Source organism: Anomaloglossus baeobatrachus, chromosome 6 (genome assembly GCF_048569485.1).
Source record: "Anomaloglossus baeobatrachus isolate aAnoBae1 chromosome 6, aAnoBae1.hap1, whole genome shotgun sequence".
Lineage (NCBI taxonomy): Eukaryota > Metazoa > Chordata > Amphibia > Anura > Aromobatidae > Anomaloglossus > Anomaloglossus baeobatrachus.
In genome coordinates, this window is record NC_134358.1 from 472,065,194 (window position 1) to 472,081,700 (window position 16,507).

General features: G+C 41.8%; 2 long non-coding RNA genes across 4 annotated transcripts in view; one reads left to right on the forward strand and one right to left on the reverse strand.

Moving 5' to 3' along the window:
- LOC142244461 (uncharacterized) overlaps positions 1 to 9,812 on the forward strand; it is a 66,902-nt gene extending 57,090 nt beyond the window's left edge. For all 3 annotated transcript variants that reach the window (XR_012724553.1, XR_012724554.1, XR_012724552.1), the window contains 3 exons: positions 8,536 to 8,630; positions 8,923 to 8,996; positions 9,079 to 9,812. This is a non-coding gene — a long non-coding RNA (uncharacterized LOC142244461). The remainder of the gene's footprint in view (positions 1 to 8,535; positions 8,631 to 8,922; positions 8,997 to 9,078) is intronic.
- Positions 8,798 to 16,507, reverse strand: part of LOC142243413 (uncharacterized) — a 46,433-nt gene continuing 38,723 nt past the window's right edge. Inside the window, exon 3 of the long non-coding RNA XR_012724370.1 lies at positions 8,798 to 9,321. This is a non-coding gene — a long non-coding RNA (uncharacterized LOC142243413). The remainder of the gene's footprint in view (positions 9,322 to 16,507) is intronic.

The following is a 16,507-nucleotide window of genomic DNA, read 5'->3' on the forward strand; positions in this document are numbered from 1 at the left end:
TCAGCTGCGCTCTGAAGCGGACCTTTTTTAAGCTGCGGTGCAGAGCGCACACCTGCGCACATAGCCTCAGACATTAAAATCGTATGAGGGATGTCACACGTTTCAATTGACTAGGTTCGTACAACAAAACGTCCAATGTATGAGGAATAAACGACGTGTATGCGATCACCATATTTGCGTTCAATCTTGATCGCACGTAGGTGTCACACGCAAATACGTCACGAACGATGCCGGATGTGCGTCACTTACAACTTGACCCCGATGACGGATTGATTTATTGAAGCGTGTAAAGCAGGCATAAAGTTGTATAATTTTCTGCCTTTGCTCAGCTATCCCAAAGGCACCAGACCAAGGAAATTTTATGTATCTGCTTTGTTGTCCTAAAAGAATAAATATAACCTTCAGGAAGCCACATAAAATCCAGCAATGATCATTATATTTGATTTTTTTCTTGAGAATGGTTCACATGTATTCATTAAGTTTCTTTACTATTTACTGAGTGAGCAATAGGAATGGAAGCTAACTTATTGCCATTGTGAAGCAACACATACTTTAGACTTCTCTTTGAACTGTCAATAAAAAGCTTTTTTGAGCTAAGTAATGCTGATGACAACTTCGGCAGATCAAGATCTAGTACCAGGTCTTTCAACTTTAGTGCATGTCTGGCACATTCTGCCATCAACTTCTGAGGCCATGAAATCTTTGTCATGGATGTCTTTGGAAACATTGGACTTGCAGAATTCATTGTTGTCAAAAATTCCAAAGTATTGAAGATAGGTACAGAAACTTTGTCATAGTCAGCAACCAGTCTTTAAGCCCCTGTACACACTGCAACATCGCTAGCGATATCGCTGTAACGTCACCGGTTTTGTGACATAATAGCGTCCTCCCCAGTGACATTGCAGTGTGTGACGCATCAGCGACCTGGCCGCCGCTGTGAGGTCGCTGATCACTACAAATCTTTCAGGACCATTTTTTGGTCCTTTGTTTCCCACTGCACAGCATATATCGGTGTTTTTGACACCGTTACAATGTCAAATAGCTGCTGTGTGACACGTCCCCAACGACCAGCGAGGTCGTTCTGCAGGTCCGTATCGCTGCTGCGTCATTGGCCAGATCTGCCTGTTTGACAGCTCACCAGCGACTTTCCAGCGATCCCGGCCAGGTCGGCATCGCTGGTGGGATCGCTAGAAAGTCTCAGTCTGTAAAGGGGCTTTTAGAGCTGAGGAAAGATTTGGGTACTGGATGGAAGATTTTGTCTTTGTGGGTCTATTTGACAGGACCAAATCCAGAATATTATCTCCCCTGGTTGGTCGGTTCATCTACCAACTGAGAGAGATAATTGTCTTAAATTGTAGAAAAGAACTTGCAGTTCTAGCACAACCAGAAGATTCTACGTCCCACTGAATGTCTGGATAGCTGAAATCCCTCATAATAAGGACCCGATAATTATTTGCTGCCTTTTTAATTTGTTGCAGCATTTCATCCTCTACCTGTTCAGCTAATCACAAACTCCAGTTAGCAAATTTTCATTATTCCCCTCCTCATGTACATTTACCCATACTAACTAAATTGTTGCAGTTCCCCCCAGTGTTGTCATTGAGCACAGGTCTTAATAGAGATTTAACGAAAATACACACCCCTCCACCTTTTTGTCTTTGCTGTTCTTTCTAAATGTGGTGTAACCCTCTACATTTGTCACCCAGTCATGGCTCTCATCCAGCCAGGTTTCTATAATGCCCACATCATAATCCGTGTCTGACATAAGAGTCTCCAATTCATTCATTTTGTTTGCAAAACTTTCTGCATTCGCCAGCAGACATTTATTATTAGCACTTTAATTACTCCTACTCACCTACCTACTTTCATTTCATGTTCCAGCCCCCCTAAATTCTCCTTGACCCATACTGTCTCATTATAACCCCCATTCTTCTGATAATTTTCTCCCCCAACACAGCTGCACCCTCCCCATTAATGTGCAGCCTGTCTCTATCATAGAGCATGTAGCCAACAGAAACGTCGTCTCAGATCTCCATGAACCTAAACCTTTCCTTCATGCACCAAATTTGAAGCCATCTATTTATCTGTCCAAGCTCCTGCTGCCTTTCTAGTAATTCTTGTGGCACCACCCATATTTCTCAAAACACCACCTTGGAGGTCCTTGACTTCAGCTTTTCTCTTTGTTCCCTGTAATAATTTTTAAGGACCTTCCACCTCCCTCTAACTTCATTCATACTAATTTGCACCATGACAACTGGGTTTTCTCCAGCCCCACCCAGCAATCTGTTTATCCTGTCAGCAATATGCTGAACCTGAGCTCTCGGCAGACAACACATTGTTCAGGATTCGCAGTCTTGGCAGCAGGTGACCCTGTCTGTCCGCCTAATTATAGAGTCCCCTACCACGAACATCTATATGGCCTTTGCTGCACTCATTTCACGCCTTCCTACAGCAGTCTTTTTTTCTTGTTGCTAGGAGCAACGTCCTGCTGTAGTGATCCTAGTCCTGGCTTTGCAGCCCTAATATCAGCCAAACAGGCATATTTACCTTGGTTTTGCCCAATCAGTACTAGGCTCCCTGACACTTTTCCCCCTTCCCTTTCTTCTGTTACCCAGCTACCTACCTCTGGGTCCTGAGCTTTACTGGCTATTCAAGGTATGAATACATCTCACAAGATGCACACCTGATAGCATTGTTCATGGAGCGCATACAAAATGGGAATAAAAAGTACAGATAAATGCAGAAAAATAATGGAAAACTAGTATGGAAAGCACTAAGCTGTGTTCTTGTGTGAACTATGATATTATGTTTAACTATGCACGTACAGTGACTTGCGAAAGTATTCTGCCCCTTGGAATTTTTCAACCTTTTCCCACATTTCAGGCTTCAAACATAAAGATAAAAATGTTAATATTATGGTGAAGAATCAACAACAAGTGGGACACAATTGTGAAGCTGAACAAAATGTATTGCTTATTTTAAACTTTTGTAAAAAAGAATAAACTGAAAATTGGGGCGTGCAATATTATTCAGCCCCTTTACTTTCAGTGCACCAAACTCACTCCAGAAGTTCATTGAGGATCTCTGAATGATCCAATGTTGTCCTAAATGACTGATGATCATAAATATAAGCCACCTATGTGTATTCCAGTCTCCGTATAAATGCACCTGCTCTGTGATAGTCTCAGTGTTCTGTATAAAGCGCAGATAGCATTATGAAGACCAAGGAACACAACGGGCAGGTCCGTGATACTGATGTGGAGAAGTTTTAAGCTGAATTTGGTTACAAAAATATTTCCACAACTTTAAACATCCCAAGAAGCACTGTGCAAGCGACCATATTGAAATGGAAGGAGTATTATACCACAGAAATCTACCAAGACCCGGACGTCCCTCAAAATGTCATCTCAAACAAGGAGAAGACTGAGCAGAGATGCAGCCAAGAGGCCCATGATCAATCTAGATGAGCTTCAGAGATCTACAGCTGAGGTGGGAGAGTCTGTCCATAGGACAACAATCAGTCGTATACTGCACAAATCTGGCCTTTATGGAATAGTATCAAGAAGAAAGCCATTTCTCAAAGATATCCATAAAAAAGTGTTGTTTAAAGTTTGCCACAAGCCACCTCGGAGACACACCAAACATGTGGAAGAAGGTGCTCTGGTCAGATGAATCCAAAATCGAACTTTTTGGGCACAATGCCAAACGATACGTTTGGCGTAAAAGCAACAGAGCTCATCACCCTGAACACACCATCCCCACTGTCAAACATGGTAGTGGCAGCATCATGGTTTGGGCCTGCTTTTCTTCAGCAGGGACAGTGAAGATGGTTAAAATTGATGGAAAGATGGATGGAGCCAAATACAGGACCATTCTTGAAGAAAACCTGTTGGAGTATGCAAAAGACCTGAGACTGGGACAAAGATTTGTCTTTCAACAAGACAATGATCCAAAACATAAAGCAAAATCTACAATGGAATGGTTCACAAATATACGTATCCAGGTGTTAGAATGGCCAAGTGAAAGTCCGGACCTGAATCCAATCGAGAATCTGTGGAAAGAGCTGAAAACTGTTGTTCACAAATGCTCTTCATCCAACCTCACTCAGCTCAAACTTTTTGCAAAGGAAGAATGGGCAAGAATTTCAGTCTCTCGATGTGCAAAACTGATAGACACATACCCCAAGCGACTTAACCTGTAATCGCAGCAAAATGTGACGCTACAAAGTATTAACTTAAAGGGGTCGAATAATATTGCACACCCCAATTTTCAGTTTATTTTTTATAAAACTTAAAAATAAGCAATACAATTCATTCAACTTCACAATTGTGTTCCACTTGTTGATTCTTCACCATAAAATTTTAAATTTTTATCTTTATGTTTGATGCCTGAAATGTGGGAAAAGGTTAAAAAATTCAAGGGAGCCGAATACTTTCGCAATGCACTGTATCTGCAACCCACACTTAATGCAGCCCTCAACCGCACAGCAGACAGCAGTTCTAGCTTACGAGTCACTGGGACTTGTAGTTTATGAAGGCAGGGACAGTAGAAAATAATTTTATTTCCTATAATACCTCTTTAACTCCTTCACCACCCGGCGATTTTAGTTTTCGTTTTTTTCCCTCCCCTTCTTCAAAGAACCCTAACTTTTTTACTTTTCTATCAACATTGCGATATGAGGGCTTGTTTTTTGCAGGATGAGTTTTAGTTTTGAATTAAATTATTAATATTACCGTATAGCGTACTAAAAAATGTGAAAAAAATTCCAAGTGTGGTGAAATGACAAAAAAAGTGCAGTTTCGCAATTAGTTTTTGTTATTTTTAATTTACTTACCATATTCCTTATATAGTAAAACTAATCTTGAAGTATGATTCTCCAGTGGTTTTTTTTTTTTTTTAAATTCGCTTTTGGTGCCGTTTTCCAGACCCATGACATTTTCATTTTTTGAGATTAGGGACTATGGCTTATTTGTTACACCATAAGCTGACATTTTTACTAATACCATTTTTGGGTAGATATGCTGTTTTGATCGCCTCTTATTGCATTTTATTATATTATTGCGGCGGCCAAAAACCATCTGTCTGACATTTTGAATTTTTTCCAGTTACGCTGTTTACCAATCGGATATATTTAATTTATATTTTGATATATCAAACATTTATGAACACAGCAATACCAAATATGTGGGGGGTGTAATTGTTTTATTTTCAATGGGGCAAAAGGGGGGTGATTTGAGGTTATGTTTTTTATTTTTCCATTTTTTTAAACTTTTTTTTTCCAATTTTATTGTATTTACTAGTCCCCTTAGGAATTTAAAACTGTGGTTATTTGATTGCTTGTGCTGTACAGCAGAAATCATCATCTCCTGTGAATGCTAGCTTGCAGCCGACATTCACAGGGGGCTTTTATGACAGACCTGAGGTCAGCTGATGACCCCTGGCTATCATAACAACCCATTGCCTTCCCACGACCATGTCATGAGGTCGCCGATGCGAGCGGTGAATGATACATTCCCACCAGTGAGTGTTAAATCCCGCTGTGAGAGATTAACGGCAGGATTTAACTGGTTAACAGAAGAGGGTTGAGCTCCGATCCACCCACGGCTATTAGGAGGACATGTCAGCCTATCAGATCAGTCTACGTGTGAAGGGAAAGATGTAGGCTAGGCATGAAAGCCCGCATCAACGGCAGGGACACGACACTGGACGTAACAGTACATCCAAGGTCGTGAAGGAGTTAATGCTTAAAACAAATAACTCTGCCCTTCATTTTTCTAAACATGCCTACTTCACCAGCCTCATTACTTCACTATCCAATGATCCAAAGCAACTCTTCACATTTTTACCTCCATTCCTAATCTTAAAACTCAGTTTCCTATTACCAATCAAAACTCTGATGATTGGGCCTCTTATGTAGAATATCCGACAGGAAATTATTTCCCAACAACTAAATATATTGATGTGATGTTCTTCCATTCCTAACTTCATCTAGTTCGCTTTTTGCCTTTGAATCAGTTAAAAAAGAAAACTATACCATGTTCCTCTTGCCTTCTTGCCCTACTACCCGCAGTAGTGAACTTACTAGCATACACCTCTTCCAGTCCCTCTCTCTAGCAGTCACTATGCACCTAAACAAATCCTTGACCAGAACTATTCTACTTATAATGGACCTTCTTGCAATCTCCCTAAACATCTCTAAGCCCCTGGAACACTTGTCTACTCTCATCTAATCCACTATCTTTCCGATAATTCTCTTCCTGGCCCTTTACACTCTGACTTCTACACTCATCTGAAACTGCCCTTACTAAAGTCTCTAACAATCTACTAGCAGCTACTAGACAATCTGATTTAAGGGAATCTGTTGGCAGGTTTTTGCTATTTAATCTGAGAGAAGTATAATATAGAGAGCCTGATTCCAGGGATGCGACATTTACTAGGCTGTGTGCTGTAGTTCCAATGTCATCTGAATTTTCTCAGCAGGAGATTATCACCACAGAACTGTTACACACGTGTCCAGGGTCTAGGCTTTTTTTATCTTTACCCGGTGTACTTTGTTGTGCTCCATCCAGGGTTTTACAGGTGCCCCGGCGTGCTCTCATGTGATCATCTGCCTGGGCATATATAAGTCTTGGTATTAAGACTTCATTTGGACTTTAGTGTTCAGAAGACTTTTCTCTGTACACTTCGACCTGCTCAGAACCTGTCTGCAGCCTACAGGATATCTCCTACCTGCCTGTGATTTCCAGTATTTCAATTACATGTCTGCGGTCATCAAGACACCTCCTGGCTGTCTGCGGCTTCCAGTTCCATAGCTACTTATCTGTCTGCAGTTACCAGTATTGCACAACCTGACTGCGGTACTCAGGACGTCTTCAGGTTGTCCGTGGCTTCCAGTTCCACAGCTAAATATCTGCCTGCGGTTTCCGATATTGCAACTACCTGTCTGTGGTCTCCAGGACATCTCTTGCCTGCCTGCGGTTTATAGTAACTCAACTGTCTGCTTGTGGTTTTCAGTCCCTCTGCTGTCTGTGCCTCGTGTGCTTAACCCATCTGCTGCACCGATGCTAGTGACCCTTGTGACACTCAGACCTTAGACCTCCCCTAGAGAGAGCCTATGTACAGTGTACACAGGAAGTTGCCAGTCAGGGGTGAGGGCGGGGTTATACACAGATCAGCTCTTAGTTCATGTACATCGGACAAAACAGGCATTCGATGAAAAGTACACCAAGCAGCCAAGTAAGTTATGCATCACTGGAATCAGGCTTTCATGTCTTATGTCATGCTGATATTAAATTATATAGCTGAAACCTGCTGACACGTTCCCCTTAATACCCAGTGTCCACAGTTTTAATTGTGCACATAAAACATATCTCTTTGGGCTGGCCTATCACATCACTTTGCTAATCAATTGCAATGTGCTGTGGAATATGTAGGCAGTATGGAATAAATTATTTTTAGATATCATAAAACTAGTAGCAATGAGTTATAGCTCTTGTTATACACGCTAGCAATAGAATGTAGACTATGATTCCCATAAAGCACAGGAATCATACATTTTCACAAACAAATAGTGCATATCTGTCTAATATTATTTATATACAAAATGGAGTCGAGAAGGGGTTAAAGCCGCGCATCAGCCGAAATGAAGATGTAACGTGTTGATGAAGATAAACTTTCTTTTATTCCATAGGTCTACGCGTTTCGAGGTAAAACCTCTTATTATCTGTTCTTGGAGGATCCTGGTAGAACTATTGAAGTTGTTGCCTTTCACTCCTAATGAAGCCCATATACACTGCTCTGTTTTCCTTAATCTTGGTGTGCTGCAGGTAGTCCAGCATATTCATAAGCTCTGTATAACTGCAAGATCTGACGAATGAAAGTTTTGCTTGTGCATCGGGTGATGGACACTGTTTAGATAAATCAGTTTCCCCTGATCAGGGGAAACTGATCAGGGGAAACTGATTTATCTAAACAGTGTCCATCACCTGATGCACAAGCAAAACTTTCATTCGTCAGATGTTGCAGTTATACAGAGCTTATGAATATGCTGGACTACCTGCAGCACACCAAGATTAAGGAAAACAGAGCAGTGTATATGGGCTTCATTAGGAGTGAAAGGCAACAACTTCAATAGTTCTACCAGGATCCTCCAAGAACAGATAATAAGAGGTTTTACCTCGAAACGCGTAGACCTATGGAATAAAAGAAAGTTTATCTTCATCAACACGTTACATCTTCATTTCGGCTGATGCACGGCTTTAACCCCTTCTCGACTCCATTTTGTATGCTCATCCACGTGGGGCTGCAGCAGACGCCATTATCTTATGTGCATTAGTGGTTGTGACTATCACAACCCGTTCAGGTGAGTGTATAATTACAGTTTAACCTCACCGATCTCTCTGGTGTTACACTATCAGCGCTCCTTATTTTCAGATTAATATTATTTATAGTCTGGAGGCATACATTAACTTATTATCCTGCATATATTACCACTATGTGTACCTAATGAATGTATTATCTTCTTTTTCTTAACAGATGTTTGCTACGCCTACAGCATGTAATAGAGAAGAACTCCAATACTATTCAATGATCCACTGAAGATCGCTTCAATTTTCTTCTCATATTCAAAGGTATTATAAGAAATCGACTCCAATAATTGAAATGTCTGAATATGTTTCAATACTTTAATCGAAAGGTTAAACAGAGAAACACATAAAAAAGTTTCTTGAGTTATATCGTATGGAAAATGGAAACTTTATTTTACAGCCTTAGATTCCGAAAAAGAACCTTGCCGCCATTCTCATCAATCATACAATTATCATATAGTTATGCATGCAATTGGTATGGGCACAGTGAAGTCCTCTCTCTTAGTACTCATTTTATATGCATGTGTCTTGTTCACTATCTTCATTCTTCTTTTAGGGTACACCTACTTTGGGACCTAACATTTTCAGTCTTCCTACATTTGATGAGGATATAGCCGTTTGAAGCAACAGGTGAGTTTGATATTTTTTGTATTTTATCTATTGGGACATGTTCTGATCTCAGAGGAGTTTACAGTCTGTTTCCATTTTTCAGACATGTACACACTATTACAAGACCACTGAAAATCTGTTTAATCAGACAATATATATTGTAATTTTGGAATCTTGAAGTGTCTAAAGGAGAGCGATACAAATCGAGGAAAACCAATGGAAGTCGAATCAAAGGAAATGGCACATAATAGAAAATGGTTCTTTTACTACATTCATGTCTTTAGATCACCTTTCTTATGTACGTCTCATTCTCGTTATACACTGCATTACTTCTCATGACATATACCTGCAATAGAAAGCTCAGATTCAGGCCCCTGTACAAACACATAGTGGTATACATTACTAATTATATAAAAGTACACAATACAAAATAGTAATTTGTAGTGGAAAGTGAAATTTATACACTTGAAAAAAGGTATACCCACATATGCCACCTTTTTGGAGTCCAAATAGGGTGAATGTATATATCAAAAGTTTTTCCCACTGTTTACATTAAGTATATGACTATCTGAAAATTTATGAAAAGCTTTAATAGATATATCTATATTACCCTTTAATTACATCCTACCTGGACATACATGTATGAAAAAAATGTTTTGTCCTAAAACCCCAAATTAAGAAGAGTTTAGCGTGTAGCTTCACCTATGAGCAACATTTTCCATTAAATGTTAAGTAGTAGGTTTAGCAGCAATTTCTATACTTTGCTTGAATTTAGACTAATTCACATATATAGCCTCCTGTTATTTTGCCCTCTTGTTAATTGATTAAAGCTGTAGAAAACTGATAATAAATCATATAATAAATTATATTAGCATTGTTATCATGTTTGTGTCCAGATTAATTAGTATTGATGCTAGTTGTCTTCTCAAGCCTTTGCATGCCAAGTTTTCTTGGTTCATCATGGATGTTAGACAGGTCCATATGTATAGTGTTGTGGGGCAGTAGTTGTGAGCGAGGGATTGACTCCGGATGCCACGGCACGCTATATCAAATGCCTGGTCCTGGTATGTAAACTTGTGTCATGTGGGCTGGGAACCCATCCAGGCCACATACCTCCACTGACGTCGGCTGGCCAGGCCCGGATGACAAATCAGACAACAGTTCACTTTAAACAGCAATTCTTTACTGAACTGTTCACTCTCTGTCGCCACTTCATGTTCCAAATAGCAGGCACATATCGTGTTACAGTTTTGTACAGCATTATCAGACACAGTCTAAGTTCCCACTTCAGCTCTAACTGGTCCTGTGAGTTCCAGTGCAACACAGTCCAGTGTTACAGCACACACTGTGATGGTCTGCGTTTCTTCCAGCAAAGCTGGAAAACTGCTCAGGACGTCAACTACATTCACAAGACTGGCTAGGGTTAATCTGGTACCTTGACGGTTAAGGGGCCCGGCCACTAGAGTCTTGTCCTCCGGCTCCTATTGTCTAAGGCCACTCCATTTGAGAATCAGACTCTCATTTCAATGTTGTTCATACTCAATGTCTCTGTCATCACTTGAGGTTCACACTATTTCGCCTTCTGTCTTCTTTCCTTGTCCTTTGTTGCCACAAACCACCCTCAGGATGCAACCATCATGACCAACTGACAATATTCGTTACTTTTGTTCACTAGCTCTTCATTGACTCCTCCAGAATGAAAAGTCACTTTCCCTTTCACTTGACCCCCCCATTGGCAGGCTAGCCTAGCTAGTTATCTATTACTTATTCTACAGTTTGGCAACTTCCTAAACAAGTGCTATGCAACACATTAAAACATACAATAGTTACAAATACCTTACATCTTAATTATCAACATTACATGTCCCAGGTTGCACATTACATTACAATTCACATAACATAATCTTTACAAAGACTAAGGACATTGTTCACATTAAAAGACAATAACTCGATTGGTGTCTTCAGCCATTATCCACACCATAGACATACAGTGAACTGCCAGCTATACCAGGCTTAGTTAAATAGTCTACACTCATAAGATCCCAAACTTCCACTTGTAAACCCCACTTTTTTTTCGAAAAGTAATTCTTTTTTCTTTTCTTTTTAAATTGTATATATTTTTTCTGTCGGATGAGGGTTTGCCCCCACATGGGACATGTATAAAAAAAATTGCAAAGTTTCCTGGACCCAACACAATTTTAGAAATACAGACAGAACACAAAGTGCACCCACGTCATTCTTGTGCTATCCATTATTTTCACACATAGAAATACTTTATGAGATTTTTATCCTCAGATCAAAAATGTACATTGTAAAAGGGGAATAAATGGAAGGAATACAATAACTTATACTTATTCCTCCTTCCAGCACAAAAAATTTATCCCAAGGGTATTTTTCTCTGTTATTACATTACTACTGCTTTTTGCCCTATCTATGTGTATCCCACACACGTGCAGACTCAAGGCACTTTGTTATAATAATAAAATATAACAAGTTTATTCACTAAAAGACTAAACTTTATACCCAATATAATACCAGCACATGTCAATACATATATGAGTCAATATCAAAATTCTATACTAAATTATGCACAATTAAAATACAGGAAAACACCAGTACATAACACCGTCACAAATACACCATTAAACCCACAATTATCTAATAATATACCAACCACATTGGCTATAACACTCACACCATTACAGCCCACTCAACACTAACACTATCCCTATATGGGTTGATACTCAGCCATACTTCATGTTGGTGTGACGTCCCTGGACTAGTCAGGTTATCACAGGGTACTGCACGCTCTTTATCTCCCAGTGCAGAACTCAACCCCTCTTGGTTCCGGGTTCCCAACCTACAGCACTGCCTCCATCAGCATCCAAAAATCCCAATCACACCTTGCACCACACCCTGTCAGGCACACCATTGGGCTGCTAAGCTGGAATAGGGTCGCCCCCCTAGGGGTCAGGCAGGCAGGTGGGAGGTGACAAGTGAGTTGGCTCCAGGGGAGCAAAGAGAGCAGTGAGCTCCAGGGGAGCAAAGTGTGAGGAAGCTGGGAGTTTGAGCTCCCAGGGGAGGAAAAGATTGGGTTGCAGACGGTGGTCTGGATCCGGAGGAGTCGGAGACCCTGTCACGGGATATTGGGACTGGGTGCCTGACTTAGTCTAGGAGGACGGTCAGCAGCATGTACAATAGCTGGTCTGGGACCGAAAGCACGTCAGGGTACTGGACCCTAGGTCGGGGAGAGGCTTCAAGCAACCCGGTAATTAACCTGCGGAGGATAGGGCCTTTATGGACTGTCCCCACGAAGCTCAGAGATCGGGGGCACTAGTGCAACGAGGGGGATAGGGCTTTCTACCCAAAGCAGCCCACTGAAATACCAAGCGTGAGCTCCTGAGAGCACAGCTCCTTCACACCAAAAAGTGGGGGAGCGGGGCCCGGACAGCTTCAAGCTTACGGGTCACTTGGGCACTACTAAAATTTGTGCACAGAGGCAGGCTCCGGACCATCAGGCAGTACTGCAGGGGACGGAGACCTGGACGAGCTCCCCCAAGAGGGCAATGGCACCCAGAGACTTGGTTTACTACGTTATCAGCGTCTGCTTTCCTTCTGAGTGAGTACCTGATCACCCCCTGCTCCCAGCGAGCCTGCGCTCCCCTGCAATCGATCCCACCATCCAGAGTACCGGGGCCTTCCCTACCCATGGAGGGTAACGTCATCTGGGTGCCCCCATTCCATCACCCCGGGTACTCCCAGCGGCAGCGGCAGTACTCCCTATTACCGCACACCACGGGTGGCGTCACAAACTATATAATTCCCTGTATATAATCCACACATCACATTTTAGAGTGACCCTGAGCCCCCGGGTCCAGAGACCCTCGAGCCACGAGTAGCGACACCCGGATCCGAGCGGTTTGACCGCTGCTGGGGCGGTACACCCACATAGCCCTCCAAAAGTATAATGAACCCCACATAGCCCTGTAAACTGTATATGGACCCACACATAGTCCTGTACACTATATAAGGGCCTATAAATAGCACTTCACACTGTATAAACGGCCAACACACTGTATAATTAGGCCCCACACATAGCTCACTACACTGTCAAAGGCCCCACACATAGCTTGCACACTGTAAAATGGCCCACACATAGCCCTGCACATTGTATAAGGGCCCACACACAGTCCTGCACATTGTGTAAGGGTTCACCCATAGCCCTGCATACTGTGTAATGGTTCACACATAGCCCTGAACACTGTATAACTGTATAGCTGTGCACACTGTATAAGAGCCCACACATAGCCCTGCATAATAAATTGAGGCCTATACATAGCCCCGCACATTATATAAGGCCCCCACACTAGCCCTACACATTATATAAGGGCCCCCACATATTCCTGATCCCAGTGTAGGAGCCCTCACAAGGCACAGGTGAGTTTACGCAGCATAAAAAGCATAGAGGACATGAGATTTTTATAAATCCCATCCTCTTTGCTGGAACTATAAAATTTTGCGTTCTGATGCATCGGATACAGAGCACAAAAAACTCATGAAAACGCTCATCCTGGGAATGTGGCCTTATATTTTACTGCGATTTTGGTGCCAGCACTCTGGTTTTTGCAACACAAAAATATGCTGCAAATACTCAAAGTATGCACATATGCTAAAGAGCACAATGTCTTAAAGTATACCGCTAGTTACAGACACTATTTACATTTTATAACAGTTGGAGTTTAGTTTTCCCATTAAAGTTCCAAATCCCCCAATACCCTTGTGCAGCCATACAGTGAAATAATAAATATGTAGTAAGCAATAGCTCCCCTAGTGGCTGCTTCAGGCAGAGAAGATGATTAGCTCTATGACATTGTGAACGGAACTGGGACATTTGGATAAGTGGGAAGGAGAGGGAGAGGGAGTGATCCAGCACAATTCCTCCTTAGTTTAAAACATTAGGATCTTTATTGAAACTTCTTTAAAATCATGGTGAAGACCGAAAATAAACTGGCATAGTAAGGGCGTAATTCATGAGGGCTTTACGCGTTTCGGACTGAAAATAAAATCAACTAGTCCTTAGTCATAAGTGTCACTTATGACTAAGGACTAGTTGATTTTATTTTCAGTCCGAAACGCGTAAAGCCCTCATGAATTACGCCCTTACTATGCCAGTTTATTTTCGGTCTTCACCATGATTTTAAAGAAGTTTCAATAAAGATCCTAATGTTTTAAACTAAGGAGGAATTGTGCTGGATCACTCCCTCTCCCTCTCCTTCCCACATCTCTGCTACCGGTCAGGATAGACCGTGGGATCCTGGCACCCGCAAGGCTGAACAGTCCGGGCAGCAGGTGAGCTGAAGACTTTTTTCGTACATTCATTAACATTTGGATAAGTGCATCAGATATATTATAAACCAGTCATAGCAGAATTTGGGGCCTGAAGGTGAAATTATTTTATATCTGGAGAACCATCCTATTAAAATAATGAAAATGACTACAAACCTGAGCCTATCTTTAAGTTGGTTTTGTTTTCCACTAACAGTGCCACACTTCTTGTTTTTGGATTGTATCTGATATTACAGCTTAGCTTTTGGCAAGTTTTTTAATGCTTGAGCTTCTTTAAAAGTGCAGCGTCTTACAGTTCATGTTTGAAATCAGCAACATGTCAATTTATCTTGCAGGTTCTCTGAGTTTTATGTGCAGATTTTCCTCATAAAAATGCAATAGAAGCACAAAATACACAGGTTAAAAAATGCATATGCTGTGGAAAGGCGATAAAAATGCCATTAGTCTTTAAGTTTTGTCAAAGTCGAACATCAGTAAATATAAAAAATAAAGCCACTTTATTTAAAACATGACATACCAAAAAGAGGCAAAAGCTGCAGCATCAAAAACATGAGAAAAAGCTAATTCAACAAACGCACTCAAAACACGTTAAAAACCCGACTATTAACTTAAATGATGTAATAGGTTCAGAAATGATGCAAAAAATTAGCAACATCAAACACGAAAAACTCATGGTTGGAACATAGCCTTTAAGGGGTTTTCCTATGAACAACGTTCATTTTAAGTTGGTTTTAATCAATAAATCTTGGTATAATAATATTTTCCACAATTGGATGTGTGAAAATTAGGGATGATCGAATACCTCACATATTCCGCAACGTCCATATTCGCCGAATAGGTCGCCGCTATTCGACTATTTGTGAATATTCCATGCGCAATGTAAGTCTATGGGAAACCCGAATAGTAGCCGAATAGCAACTATTCGGGCTTCCCATAGACTTAAGGCCACTTTACACACTGCGATATCGGTACCGATATCGCCATCGTGCGTACCCGCCCCCATCGGTTGTGCGACACGGGCAAATCTCTGCCCGTGTCGCACAACATCGCCCAGACCCGTCACACTACTTACCTTCCCTGCAATGTCGCAGTGACCGGCGAACCGCCTCCTTTCTAAGGGGGCGGTTCGTTCAGCGTCACAGCGACGTCACAGCAGCGTCACTGAAACACCGCCCAATAGAAGCGGAGAGGCGGAGATGAGCGGGACTTCCGCATTGTGGCCGGGAGGCAGGTAAGGAGAGCTTCCTCGTTCCTGCGGCGTCACACGGAGCGATGTGTGCTGCCGCAGGAACGAGGAACAACTTCGTTACTGCTGCAGTAACGATATTTGAGAATGGACCCCCGTGTCACCGATGAGCGATTTTGCACATTTTTGCGACGATGCAAAATCGCTCAAAGGTGTCACACACAACGGCATCGCTAAAGCGACCGGATGTGCGTCACAAATTCCGTGACGCCAACGAGATCACTTGAGCGATGTCGTAGCGTGTAAAGCCCGCTTTACACTGCGCATCGAATATTCGCATAGCGGAGACCTATTTGTTGGATATTTGCGAAGCCGAATATTGCCGAATATTTGTGATATTCGATCATCCCTAGTGAAAATACAGCTCCTGTGCTGTGATAATCTTATACAGTATGTCCACCCATATCCTGTCCACCAACATAAACTTGAGAACGGCGGCAGCTATAGGCTTAGAAGTGGTGTCTAGGTATCGTAAAGTAGCCATGCACTACGCAATGAAACCACCTATAGCGCCACCTGGAGGAAAACAACGGAGTTAGCATTTTTATCTCGAAAAAGGAACGAGATAGAGAAAAAAAGTGAAATAAAAAATTGTAGGGCATCATGAATTCAATACAAATCGACACCTTGCATACAGAAATGCTATGATATGAAACCCATGACCCCCTCCAAAACATTGAATGCTGGTCACGCATATGTCGCTTATTTAACTTTGATGCTCAAAGTGGCCACCGTCAGCTGCAATGCACATCTGGACTCTGTACAGTACACTGTATCTTGCTGCACATTGAGCAATATGGTAGGTGACACATTTGCACAAGCATCTATAATACGTCGTCGTAGGTCCTGCAATGTTGGTGGAGGGGTCACATACACCTGCTGTTTGATGTGACCTCACAGAAAGAAGTCCAATGGGGTCAGATCAGGTGAGCATGGAGGC